General features: G+C 43.4%; 1 protein-coding gene across 6 annotated transcripts in view; it reads right to left on the reverse strand.

Annotated features, from left to right (window-relative positions):
- Positions 1 to 14,378, reverse strand: part of LOC138526332 (interleukin-1 receptor type 1-like) — a 309,422-nt gene that overhangs the window by 126,147 nt on the left and 168,897 nt on the right. The window lies entirely within an intron of this gene.

The following is a 14,378-nucleotide window of genomic DNA, read 5'->3' on the forward strand; positions in this document are numbered from 1 at the left end:
TCAGTGCCATTTGTGTATTCACCCCCCCTCTCGCACTCTTTTATATGAGCACCTCAAAAAAGATGATCCCAATAAGTTCCTTATATAAATATTAAAATGGTAAATAGTCCTGTGCTAAAATGCATGCCACACATAGGAATATGAACAGCTAGGAACAATTTCATAGCCAACAGGTTTCCTAACAAAATACTGAAGTCTCAGAAGTTGCTGGTTCCATCATTTTCTCTTGAAAGAGAAAGAAAGATAAAGAGAAAGATAAAGAAAAGCTGTGCATATGTTTATGAATAAGCTATGGGCTAGCTAGAAGCTTGGAACTTAAATAGGTGAACAGGGACAGGTGTTCTTTAGGTGGTTGTGTACTGTTTGGGGGAGCCCTGTGGACAGAGGAGCCAATAACCGAGCCCCTTCATATTTACAGTGAGGGGAGTTGAAAAGATCACTTAGCAGGGACCACGAAATCTGGGATGTTTCCATTTTCTGACAAAACTCTCGTAAATAAGTTCTCCAGGCAGCAGGGGTTGGGTGGGCGGGCAGTCTATTGCTGTTGTGTTGCTGTGTCCAATGTGTCCTCTTGTCAGGTGGTGCAATTTGTCAGGAGGCACATTTAATTGCACCCGTTAGGGTGGTCAGATTAAATTCATCGCCTATGATCCCAGCCACCCTATGGGCATCTGATGCTCTTTTGACAGGGGATACTCGTGTGCCGACCAGTGACCACCTTGTGGGGTGATAAGTGGTGGTCCTTGCTGGGTTGTGTGCATCGATTGAAGAGGGCCAACATTAAGCAGTGCACCCAGTTCTTTAGAATGGTGCAAAACTTAGACAGCTTGCTCTTGAGAAGCCTGTTGATCCTCTCCACAACGCCATTGCCCTGAGGGTGATAAATTGAACACATCCGGTGTTAAATGCCAAGTGGTGCTGTGATTTCTTTGAAGAGTTCATCGAAAAAATGTGTGCCATTATTGCACCTTAGTACATCGCATAAAACCCATCGGGAAAGAACTCCCTGACAAGGAATTTGGCTGCACAGTTGGCATCTGGTGTGCACAAGGTCCTGCCTCGACCCACTGTGAAACAGTGAAGATCAAAACAATCAAATAACAGGACCCATTACATCTCTCACCCACGTCTGCATAGTCATTGTGTAGCTTGCAGAACGGTCCAATAGGGCAGGTCAAAGTGCCCCATACAATTCAGAGCATCATGCCTGTATTGAAACTGACACATGGTGCAGTGTATGATCATGTTTGTAATGTGCTCCTGATGATTGGGCACAAAGCAATCTTTTCTGCTGCAATGTGCTTCTTTGAGCTGTGTGCGAGGTGTGAAGCTAGTCGAAAGCCAATGCTAGCAGGTCCTGAGGCATAACTGCTTTACAAGTGCATTCCTGTCTCCACTAAGTCAGTCAGGGATTGTTCACACCCTCTTTTCACCCGCAGTTCTTTCTCCTCATCTGGCACTTTGCCTTGCAGTTAGATGAGTTATGCAATGGGCACTGCTGTATAGGAGTTGTTAGGCGTTGTTACAACATACTCGGTGAGGGTGAATACCGGGAGATAAGCCACCATTTTGGCCGGCCACGTCTGCGGCAGCGTTTCCCAGTGAGATTTCATCTGTTATTGGTATGGGCATCACACTCCACCACCACTACACAGGGTTGGGACAATGCAGAAATCAATAGGTCTAGCAATGTGGCAGGTGCTAGGGAACCGTCCGCTCTCTGGAAACCCCTCCCTCTATACTGAGACACAGCATGCACTGTATGCAGTCTCTGAAAAAATGGTCATGCGGTACCCTTGCAACCATGAAGCCCTTCAGTGAGCACTATGAGCTCTGCTGCTTGGGCAGAGTAATGTATTGGCAGTCTTTTTATGATCAAGGTCTCGTTCACCTCTCTCAAGTCGCACCACTGTGGCACCCATTTATCTGTGGCCCGTCTCTTCGTCAATTGTCTCTGACCCATCAACAAAGAGAACCTCCCCTTTCTCCAAAGGGCTTTCTTGCTTTGGGGAGGTCATCCCCTTCCCCCTCGTACATGACAGTCATGAATTGCCAAGTCTTGTTCTGTACACATCTGTCAAAAAGGTGGCAGGGTTGACTCTTGCATCGCACAATATTTAGATTTGGACTTGAAAGCACAATTTTGTGAGTCGAGGCTCTGTGAGGTCAGAGTAGATGTTGATCTCTCTAAAATGGTGAAAACCGAATGTTACACATACAAGTGTCTAGGGATAGGATTGTACCCACCACCAATTCAAGGGACACTAGAGGGAAAAAGATACAATATGTTGGTACTCTCCCAACAGCCCTTGGTAATTTGTGGCATTGCCTCCACAAGCACAGTTATTCCATAGATGAACATGTCTGAGTCTACGGGTATTCCTCGGACCACCACCTCTACTGCCATTGCAGGCATTATTACCATTGCTCTTATTGCACACATTCCTGGCATGGCACAAACAATGCCTTGATCAGTGAATGAGATAGTCCTGTTCAACTTACTGACCTGAGCAGGTCTCTGCCAAGTTCGTTCACAGGAGAAGTCTCAGAATACAAAAAGGGATCGGGCACCACCTTTACATCCAGCTCATTAGTGTACCGAACTGTAGAAATAGCCCGAGAGAAGCCCTGTGTGTCAAGAGCTTTGCCCTGATAATGGATAGTCCCCCACAAGGATGCATGATTTGCAGCACCCAAATCAGTCATAAAAAAATAATAGCGCGTTCCCATCTCTGCCCCCCACCAACAGTTCCTGGTTAGGGTTGAGGGTCATTGACCGTACCGGACATGCATGAGTTCTCTGTGGGCTGTCCTAGTAAGGGCATGCGTTTGTCCCAGGAAATGGAAAGGGGTTTCCCCTCAAACCACTGCTGTGGCTCAAAAGGGGCCCACTGTACCATTTGGTGCCACGCTACAAAGGGTTGTTTCATTTTGTGGTTGGACTGTGTGCTGGGGTGCATACTGTTGTACTGCCTGCTGCGCAGGTGGGCCAGGTAGTTGCAGGGGCAACTTTGTGTAGGCCTGGTGTATCTCAGTGTATAGATGTCATTTAATTCTGGGTGTCTGCCCTTGTGGGGGACCCTGGAGTACTACCCCATTCCGGGTCTGCTCCTGCATGCTCATGCAAAATGACCCAATTTCCTGCAGTTCTAAAATTGTGAAAGCCCCTTTCCTCCTCCTCCTCCTCCTCCTCCTCCTCCTCCTCGTCCTCCTCCGGGCCCCATTCCTCCAAGATCCCCTTCCACATGCTCCTCGAAACCCACCTCTTCCTCGTGGCCACTGTGGGCCGGAGTACTGTGGACTCCTGCCCCACTGTCCTTGCCCTCCTGACCAAACTGCAGCTATTCTGGCATTTGCAAACTCTTTGGCATTTCCTTCTGTCTCTCTTTACTGGTGTTGATGCGGACGCCTCCACAGCAATAGCTAGTTTGTTTTGTACTGGTTTCACTTCCTCTGCTTGCCACCTCTAGGACGTTTCCTTATCACACTCCTTTATTCTCTTGCAATGGTGCATTATCCTCTGTATTTCAGCCCACCCAGTCGCCTCAATGCCCACAATGTCTTATGCACTTCTTTGGGCAGGACCTTTTTAATGATAAAATGGAAAAAGGGCATTGACTAGTCCCAAGAGCTGCTAGTCTCCGCTCTCAACATCTCCTGAACCTTAAGAATAAAATGGAGAGAGGTCTTCATCATCGCCCATAGTACTTCGCATTGATTGTAAATCAGGTGCGTCAGGGAACGTGCGTCCAATACATTTTACCCCAATCTTGTTAAAATGCTCCACTGTGTACATCGTTTTCTATATTCACTCCCGAGTACCCTGCTTTTACCCACACATCCCCATCTTGGTCTCCAATGTTTGCTACCAGTAATCTTTTTATGTCTGACTGCCAAATGCACGCCGGCTGTCTGCTTTTTAAATGCATGAATCCACTTGCACTGGAGAGCTTTTATCAAATTGTTGTTCTCCATCTATGACCAAGGTACATAGTGCAGCTTTGCGGACCCCTTGTGTGTAAGGGGCATCTGCATCTTTGCTCTACTCCTCCCCCCCCAAAACGTTCACACTTTCCTTGCCACTGCCATCCGGCCAAATCTCCTCAATCTACCTTCCCACAAACTCTCCACCCAGGGAGAGTGTTTGGGTGCTTTCTCTGCCTCCTCATCCTCATCAATTGTACTCCACCCCACTTTGAGATCCTACATTCCTGAATCCTAAACTGTCCACACTCATATCCCCATCTCCCTCCTTTTCTACATGCATGTTTTTTATTGCTGTGCTATCTATTCTGAACAGAAAGTTTCTGGCTTTCCATCCATCTGATCCCCACTAGGCTGGTTTATAGATTTTCACTACATTCTGTACTGCCCGCAATCTAGTCAATTCTGTTTGCCCCGCTGCCAGGGCCAAGGTCTCTTGTTGACCTCGACATGTGCTGGGACATCTGGAGGGGATGCATATAGGGGTTGTCAGGCTGTAGTGGACACACAAGTCAGGCTAATATAGCCTAGTGACTGGGAAGCTGCCAATGGGTATATTCCCTGTGCTCTGCTCATGCCCCGCCCTCCTTTCCTATACAGTGGCCCCTGGTATTTTGCACTCTTCCTGCCTCAAGACCTTCCATATCTTCAAAAATTTTCCAGAGGTCTAATATCTTGTTCCTCTTTTGCAACTGTTTCCCCTTATATTTGGCTGTCAGGAATATGGACATGTGTTCTAGAATACCCTTATTATCGGATCCCTGCTCTGGCAACGAGCGGGGCATCCCCACTCCTCTGGTTACCGTCACCCATTGCTTGTGATACTGCTCAATTCTGTCACAATTTAGGGGCAAGGCCTTATACATATATTCTATGGATGTTTTTCCTCCCCTTATAATGGTCTGTGCGCCTCACTGTCTCTTCGCCCATGTTAACATACTGTACCGCTGCCAATGCTCAACAAAAAACTAAGTTCCTCATCCCCTCCCTCCTGTAAAGTAAAAAAAAAAAACTCCCCACACACCCCTGTTCTTCACCACACCACACCCAATCGCACACTGAAAATGCACTGCTACTTACACAATGCCCCTCTGGCCTTCACCCTACACAATATAGAAACAAAACAACGTAAAATAAGCTAATGAAAACAACTATTTGCAAGCCCACTAATCATGTAGAGCTCCTACTCGTTTCCTTTGTCCTCCATTACACAATATACGTGCGTGGTACCACCTTCCCTCACTCAGGAAGGCTCACTAACTCTTTCTTTACCTTTCCTTAATGTTCTCCTTAAACTAATATTAAAATATACAATAAACCACATCTACACCACATCAAAAACCTCACCGTTCCCTCGTTCACAACCTGCACACTCCCATATACCCGTCCCCTACTGGTCATCACTTGCAAAAGTATACTTATATGCACGCGTTCACCAAAACTCTTCAGTCACGAGGTTCCCAATAACACCAGCCTGTACACTCCTCGGAGCTGTGCCTCACTTCAAAGAGCAGACAGGAATTCTGAAAAGACGGCTCCTGTAAAACCACTCAGGAAGATGCATTTTTTGGGACTTGTCACTGCAGGTGGGCGCTGCCCTTCCGAAGAAGCGTCCTGGACACCCATGCAGGCATGGGGGACGCTGGGATCACATCGGGGTCACCAATTGAAGGGAGGCCCCTAAACGCTCAAATGAAAAATATACATAGGAGGAGGCCAGGTCATTGCTGGGTTGATCGTCTCCATGGAACCAAGGCCGAAGAAGCAATTAGCAACATTTAAAAACAGTGCTACTCTATCATTATACAGTGCACCTGGCATGCTCAAAGGCTGCCACAAAGGGAGTCTTGAGGTCACACTAACCCACACATCTTTCACTCATCCCAATCATGTTTCTCTGCTTCCAAAGTGTCCACCCTTGCTTTTGAACTATAATTTATCCCTCCCTGTACCTCGCATTACAAATCAGGTCAGTATGAAATAAAGGTGGGACAGCCATCAGTTATGGTGGACTAATTTATAGTCTGGTCAGCTGGTATCTTGGAATACAGGGGTCTTGGGCTATAACAGTGAGCTAGGTGGGGGTCAGAGGCCTGCGTTGGCCTGTGTGATGACGCATACACCAAGGCGCCCATGACTAATGGTCTTGCAGGGCACATTCATTCTTAAAACAAAACATATTGGCAACAATTTTAGAACAAAGAAGATTTTTTGTGGAAATTAACAGCGCAGGCCTCTCATCAGCGCTTGGGCCAATTCAGATTTCCCCTTCGAGCTCACACAGCCTGTGTCCAACACACTAAACACTGCATGGCTGTGCAGGCCTTATGCTTAGGTTACGGCTACTTTTATCTGCAAAAATGGCATCTGCTTATATATGAGCACTGTGTCTAAATGTCTAAATTGTGTATAATATCATCGTGTGGGGACTATTACAAACACCCCCCTGGTCAATTCTAGTTCTTCCAATGGGACTCCTCACCCTAAAGTGACTAGGGGGGGTGGGATGGGTTTGCTAACTTCCCAACACCCTGAAATAGGATACAGGGTAGGTTCAGTGGATAGCGGGGTTAGTTTGGTGGGGCTGGGGTCATGGTCGAGCCTTATGTCATGGGTAATTGAACCATGACTTGCATCGCCAGCATTCACTGCTGATAACGACAATCGGTATGCGTGTCAAAAATGTTTCTTAAAGGTTTACAGTTCTTCAATATACATTACAGAAATAAACATATACAGTGATGTAATATGAAACTATTTCATTCATAAACCTATGAAATTCCCAGAAAGTATAATGCAAAAAACAAATGTGCCAGTTATGGTTACCTAAGCAACTAAATCAAGCCACCACTGTGCATTGCTAAGACTAACACCCAGGACAAGGATGACATCACAAATGTCATTGATACTACTGATGACATCACACATGAAATTAATTTTGATGAAGTCCCTACAAGTGGTTGTGCTTATAATGTTGGTAACATGAAGGGGTGATCGGGAGACCCATCATGAACTTAATGTATTGTATTAAAGAATGTACTGATCTAAAACACAACATAATATTTGAGTGTTAATACATGAATCTAATCATACATACAGATAGACAATGGCATCAGCATGCACCACAGAAATGCAATATTTTTAATCTGGTAATTTTGGATAGTAAAATAATGAATGCTACTGTATCAGAGTGTAGGGTAATGCTAAACATGGAATAAAAAGCTAATAATTCAAGACCTACTACTTGTTTTAGTACAAACAATGCATACAAATTAGAGGGACATGTAGGGAAACTACAGTAAGAAAGAAACAACATCACCAGAAAATGGCAGTAACATTAAAGTTCATCATCATGTATACAAATGAATTGTGTGCACCATGAGCTGAGACCAAAATAAGGAAAGCACCTTAAGAACATACAAGGTTAATGTCCAGACCTATCGCACCTTTACAATTTTCATATTTTGACTGGCAGTGAACAAAAACAAGTGGCCCAGATATGTGAGGATATCAATGACATTTGTGATGTAATCTTTGATGTTCCGTTAGTGTAAGCAGGCTACGGTGGTGGAAGTTATGTGGTGGGGGAGGGAGTGTGTGTCCGCCTCAATATGGTTTAAAGATATATGTTCCCAGTGCTCTCTGAGAGACCATTTCTTTGGCCATTTGCTGAATTGGGGGTGAGGGGGTGAAATGAGAGGGCAAGAAGTCGTGAGTATTTGACAAGGATGCAGCACGAAAGGTTGCAATCCTGGACACTGGTGCAGTTATTCTCTCCCGATTGTGTCTCCTTTTCAGGGAACAAGCAAAGAACACGTGTGGGTGGCCAGAGTAACCTTTCTCAGAGGGCAGATGTTTTTTTAGGTTGGCAAGCTTTCTCAAGTATTTGGCAGACGCTTACCCACAAGACCACAAGCACTTGGGTCGTTTTGGGATTTTATTTGAGAGAATATTTCATTACAGATTGCTGGGTTTAAAAGGCGAGTACCTTTTATACTTTGCCAGCATATGTATTGGGACAGTTCCACTGAAGTTATTTTTCTGCTGTTAATTACTTCTCTTAATATTCCAATGCTATTTTCTCCAACGGAAGGTCAATTGAACTACGTTTATATATTTCGCATTAAGGTTTATGTTCACTTACTGCGTGTATATTTAGGAGGTGCCAGCTTTTGATTTTTGCTATGGGGCAAAAGTAGCTGGGCATAGGTTATTCATGCTGCCAGTCATTTTTTCCCACTTTTCCCACGCTGCTTAAATGCAGTTAAGGTTGTGCGGTGTATAGTCACCAGAAGAAAGGCCATAAAACAAGGGGGTTGTAGCACGCCGTTTAAACAAACTGTGATCCTTGTCAAATAATGAAGCTCACTGTGCATTGCCTAAAATTGTGAGTTCTCAAAGCCTGCTATCTTTTATATATATATAACAATATCACTGTCACAATAGGTCAAAATTAGTTTGTGATTGATGAATGACTGAGCGATGGGTTGCAAGTGTTGGCCATAACTAGTGTTCTGGTAGTGTTAAAAAAATGGACAGTGGGCATGGCTGACGGCTGTGGCAAAAGGCCATGGCTAGTGGTCTGGTAGTGTTCTAAAATATACATTGGGCACAGCTGAAAGCCACGGGCAGGAGGGGGACAAAACTATGCAATAACAAAACCCTTGAAATTAAATGACAAAATGCAGTTAATGATCGGTTAAAGGTAACTGTATTGCAACAAAACCCCTGAAATACAACGCATTGGGGAACTTTGTACCGGCTTAACTTGGTGCGTTCCAATTGCAAAGCACAAGGACAGATTTTTAGAAAAGATGGGATTCACAATGCCATTGAAAATGGCATTATGGGGGATATAGTATCATGGGGGGGGGTCAATGGGAACATGCAAGTGTTTAGAGTGGCCATGGCCATGATTTAAAAAATATAGCGGGCCCGAACGGAGGCCATGATCACTGGCCAGGGTCTAAGGCCATGGGCTAGTGGGCTGGTTGTGTTCTAAAAAGCCACTGGGCATGGACAAAAGCCATGGCTAGTGGTCTGGAAGCGATTTAAAAAACAGTGGGCACGACTGAGCCCATGGCTACTGGCCATGGCTGAATGCTATTGCCAGCGGCATGGAAAAAGAAAAACCTTTGGAATAACAAAATTCTTGAAATAGAGGCAAAAAAAATAAATACATTTGTTGCAGAGATGTTAAGGTTAACCCCTGAAATCCACCCAAAGCCACCTAACGTTTGTGCCCCCTGTTGCACAGCCTCTGACCACGATAACATCTCAGTTGGCTTCCAGGATGACATCACCAATTTGATGGAATCACCGCTTATAACACTAACCTCCCATGAGAGCGGCCATGATGTTTGGCTGTGTCCACTGTATATTTGAACACATTAAGGGTCCACCAGCCACGGCCTTTGGCCACACCCACTGTATATTTTAAAACACTAACGGGCCATTAGCCATGGCCTTCGGCTGTGCCTACTGTACACAAACCAGCCACTAGCCATGGCCTTTGGCGACACCCTTCAGCCATCCCTGGGTGGGGAAAAGTCCAGCAAATGATGAAAGCAGACGAAGGTGATGGTTTTCTGACACTTTGGTGTTCCTCTTCTCGGCAAAAGGCCTGTCCGGCCAGGTCATTGTTTATTTTTACTCCTAGGGATTTGGTAAAAAAAGTCGAGCAAATTAAATGCAGAGGAGAGAGAGAAAACGAGCTGCCAGCTATGTTTGTCGAGCATAGTGTGTTTTTTTCAGTAATAGGTGGCAGTTTAATATGGCTGTCTCCCCTCAGGTCGATGACCGCCGAGTGGTGGGGAGGACTTGTGATGGAGGAACTGCGGTAAAGAGCGGACCGATTTGAACTCCATCTAAAGCTGGGTCACTGAGCAGTTCACAGCAGGCCATATATTCAAAGGAAAGAATATAAAAATGAACGGTCATAGCCCCAGCTACTTTGCAACGGGGTGGTGGAGTGGGTCAGGGGAATAGACAAAAAAAAAAAGGCCAAACTGTTTCTTGGCCCATGCCCCATATACTAGGAGTATTTAAAGGAGGGGCTGTGTGGCGGCCTGTGTGTTTCCCATTCGGAACCAAAAAAAAAAAAAAACTGCACACGCTTATTGACACGCATTGTTTGCAAGCAACTCATCTCACGGTTTGCACCGCGATTGCAGATTTAGTGAGAGGGGTTGGTTGGTTTTTTCCATTTTAAAAGCTACGGAGGGATGCAGACTTAAGTAATCTTTCTACTATAGTTTTTGCCTCTGATATATGTATATATTACATCACACCCCATTTCCTGCTGTCAGGCATGTGGGGCAATTGTTCAAAGCAGAGAAGAGACCGTCGCATGGGAAACTTTTCTCAGTAAGAGGCTCGGTTGGGCCCCGAGGTGTATTTGCCTGGGACAACATTAGGTGTTAAAGTGGGGGAAAAGAAAGCAAACCATTCCCATCACACACGCGGATCCTGGCGCTGTGTAGAAGGCCATCGTACTGTCCCTTCCACACTCTAAGGATAAGAGAATAAGAAATAAAACCAAATAGGGTCAACACCTGGACATATGACCATTAACAAGATTCTATAACTCAACCCCAATAAGCAAAACCTTCCAGTTTATAATAAGAAGCAAAATTGCAGTTCAGAGTGAACACCATTACATCTTCAAAAGTTACCTCTCCTGATGAACCAAAGTTTGACCTATGGGGAAAAACTAGTCGAGGGATGAAATTGTAAATCAACAGGGGTCACAAAATCCTGCTTTCTTTTGCAAGTAAAATATATGTATGAAGAATAATACAAACCACCAACTGGATTAAATTTGTTTTGATCTCAACAACCCAAACTAGCAGGGATTTGTTTTCTGTACAACAGAACTGTGAGCACACAAGAGGTTCCAAACCATTATACACATTCCCGTCATTGAGTAAGATTAATTTGAGGGGTGCATCTGAGTTTTTTTGGGGGGCTTTTTATGGTTTCTCATTCTTACAGTTTATGTGGGGAAGCAGTTTGTGTGAGAGGCGCAGATCATAACCACAAGTATTTGGACTCAGTAGAAGCTAGATGTGTAGTGTCGCAGTTACCGCTCATTCAGTTATGCTTTTTTCAGAAACTTTCACCAAGCATTTCTTTGGTGGAGGTCCTTGTGTTGGTGATTTGAAGAACAAACATCACTGCTTGGGTTTGTCGCAGAGGGTTAAACCTTCGAAAAGAACATCCGAGAGATCTTCCTCTTCGAGAGAAAGGATACTTTGTCATCTAACTGAGGGGGTTTATCACTAAGTCCCTCTTCAGGAAGGGTTTCCTTCTCACCGTTCCCGTGTTCATTTGAGTTGCATCTCCTGGCGCACATTACAGTCAGTTAACCACTAGCTCTTCGTATCACTGTAAGGGGCCCCACATTAGGCTGACAGACCTCTTCGACTACTGTTTATGGCTGAAGGGATCCAGGGTTCCATTTGCCATGTTTCATCATAACTTATATGGGGTATAATTTCCTACCTGGTGCGTCCTGGTTTGTTTCGGTTAAATGTATTGTCAGAGTCTTTGCCGTGTTCCATATGAGTGTTGTGTGGTAGAATGTAGCTACCAGGGGCACTTTGTGGCATTTTTATAAATTCATTTTGTAGTCCTATTGGTTTGAAATAGAGCAAGAGGATTATAAGTATTGGATCTGTGCAGTTATGCTAATACCAATTAAACCCAAGGGGCACTCATAACTGCACTGTGAATTGTTTTAATCGTTAGATGACTTATGCTTTATTATGCATGGATGTTATGGAAAATGAATGTCATCATGGGATATTTCAACACATGCCAATGCACCCTACTACACCCCTTTAACAATGGGGAAAGAAAACTGCCAAAAATGGAGGTACTAACCCACGTGCGCGCCAAATCTGCAAAACTGTGCATGGTTCATAAACCACAAAAGAGCTGCACACCCTGTCACACAGAGGCAAAGTTGGTGTAAAAACAGGAATCACTGCTGTCACCTGTCTAATGAAGCAAGGCCAAATCCTTATTTGTAGTTAAGTTTAACATTTTTTTTTTTTAACTGTGCAACCAAAAGAAGGATAAATCTGAAAATTGACAGCCATTAACCTGATTTCAGGATTTTGATTTGAAGACATTGATGAAACCTGTACATTTAAGGAACCAAAGTTATGAAAAAATTCTCATTATAGCAGAACTATTAATGTTGCAAACCTAAGATTGCATGCACATGATCCACTGATAAGCGCCCAGAGATGTACCGAATTAGAAATGATTATCCAAACTGTTATGGTTAAAATTGATAAAAATCTGTAGAAAGACAGGCAGCTCTCACAAAGATGGGGATTGAATGTGAATATAGACAATCAAATATGAAATGTATGTGTCTGATTTTATTAGGGAACATAATTGTAAAAATGTGTATTTATGGGAAAGTTATGTTTTGGTCAAAATCAATTTGGGAGTTACTAAATCGCTTCATCAAGATGACAGCTCTGGTCTGGCTGTCAACCAGGACAAGACAAGTGCCTGTTGACACTCATAGCTGTGGGGGGGTGTTTTGAAATTCTGCCCACACCATAAACTTGGGGATGGCATTTGATGGTATAAATATTACATAGGACAGACTGCTTCCAGAACCCATCCAGACTTCCTTGCAGCACTGTGTTCCAGGACTCGTCATCTTGTAGTGACTTCAGACTTCTTCGAAGATCCAGATTTCTTTGCAGAATCCAGACTTTAGCATTGCTGAACTCTTGCTAGCTAGACCCAATTTCAAACATCCAAAACTTAGAAATATAATTCTGATTCAGCTTCGCTTGCTACCATTATGGCTTGACCGCTGAAACTTGCGTCCTGTAATCTACCGTGTCCAGTGACCAGAGAGGCCCATCCAAATCCAGTCTGAGGTGCATTCTAAAATTGACCAGAATCCTATCCCTCCAGAGGTGCCCTGCTGCCGGTAGACTCGACCCAATCAAATGACCAGAACCGTGACAGTCCAATTTAATTACAAGGGACTAATTATTAATGGGAAGAACAGTGACCCATAGTATATTGCATTGCCTTATCCCAATCTCAACCCATCCCAACTTTAAGTTCAAAATCCTAGTATTGTTAGAATCCTTCTTGCGCGGAGTTTTCTCATCTGTGTTACCAAACCATAACTCCTTAGTGATTTTGAGTAACTAAAGTAAATCCAGAAAGAAATGGCGTATCCACCACATGAATGGTTGCGCTGGCCACGTAACTGAAGCTTCATGTGTGGCCTCCTCTATTTTATAGTCATTAATATAGTAGAATAAAACCCATCTGGTATTTTTAAAACCGAACTTCTGCTTCATTTCGTGACTATGTTGCAAAAACGCCTCTTACTAAAACCTCTATAACTTCAATTATAAAGATAAAAATGAAATTTCAACTCTTCTCACTGATACCCAAGACCCTTAGCTACATCTACAAACAAAAACATCACGGAACAGTGTATTTCACCAGTTTTCCTCAATAAACGCATAGTGAAATTTTACAGCGAATTGTAGTTTTCACAAGTTTACATGTGTTCTTCCCATTGCAAAGTGCTTCTTCCACTGATCTAAAGTGTGTAATGTTTAGCTGATCACTCATGTGTTTTTGGACTTTAGTGCTGCTTTCCTAAGAATCTTTATCCATTTAAGTATTTTTGACCACTTTGCATTGTTTTCACAAAGCCATTTTTCACGTGTCATTTTAAAAGTGTCCATTTCCAAAAATGGTTTGGTCTCTTGTTTGGGGAGGGAAGATTGCATTTAAACTTTAGACATCCTGAATTCCTGCCGATTACTTACATCTGTGTAGGATTGCTCATTTGTACTTCAGTACTTTGCAGGGAAAATATTAACCTAAATGCTATCTGTTCACAAACCAAAACTGGTTCTTTTTCTCCCCATGGTTTCTATTCTACATAAGTGAATTAAATTGCTTTGCTTATTTCTGAATTGTATTGTCACTGTTAGGTGATTGCTGCTATATATTATATTAAACTTGTGTGATTTTAATATTAAATAAATAAAATAAATATTTACCTTTAGAAACTAGCCTGATTCATGGTTCAGTGTGACCTGGGGGGTATTTTGAGACAAGTGTGATATGAGTGGTATATCATTCAGAATATTGAACTTAGACACTAATCAATAAGCATTTCATTGCGCACTACATGCAAGGCGAGACTTGGTGTGTGCCTGATTGAAATCCTTAACAGCATATAGTCTATTTATCTAATACTTATTCATGCATTTATCATACATTCGGTATATATTTTAGTAATATATGAACAGTGATGTTACATATTATATGTTTCAACAATCCTAGTGTCCCATTTATCTCCCAACTACACCATGTGATGTTAAAGTAATGACACT

This window comes from Ambystoma mexicanum, chromosome 7p (assembly GCF_040938575.1).
Source record: "Ambystoma mexicanum isolate Mex_15411 chromosome 7p, UKY_AmexF1_1, whole genome shotgun sequence".
In the NCBI taxonomy this organism is placed as follows: Eukaryota; Metazoa; Chordata; class Amphibia; order Caudata; family Ambystomatidae; genus Ambystoma; species Ambystoma mexicanum.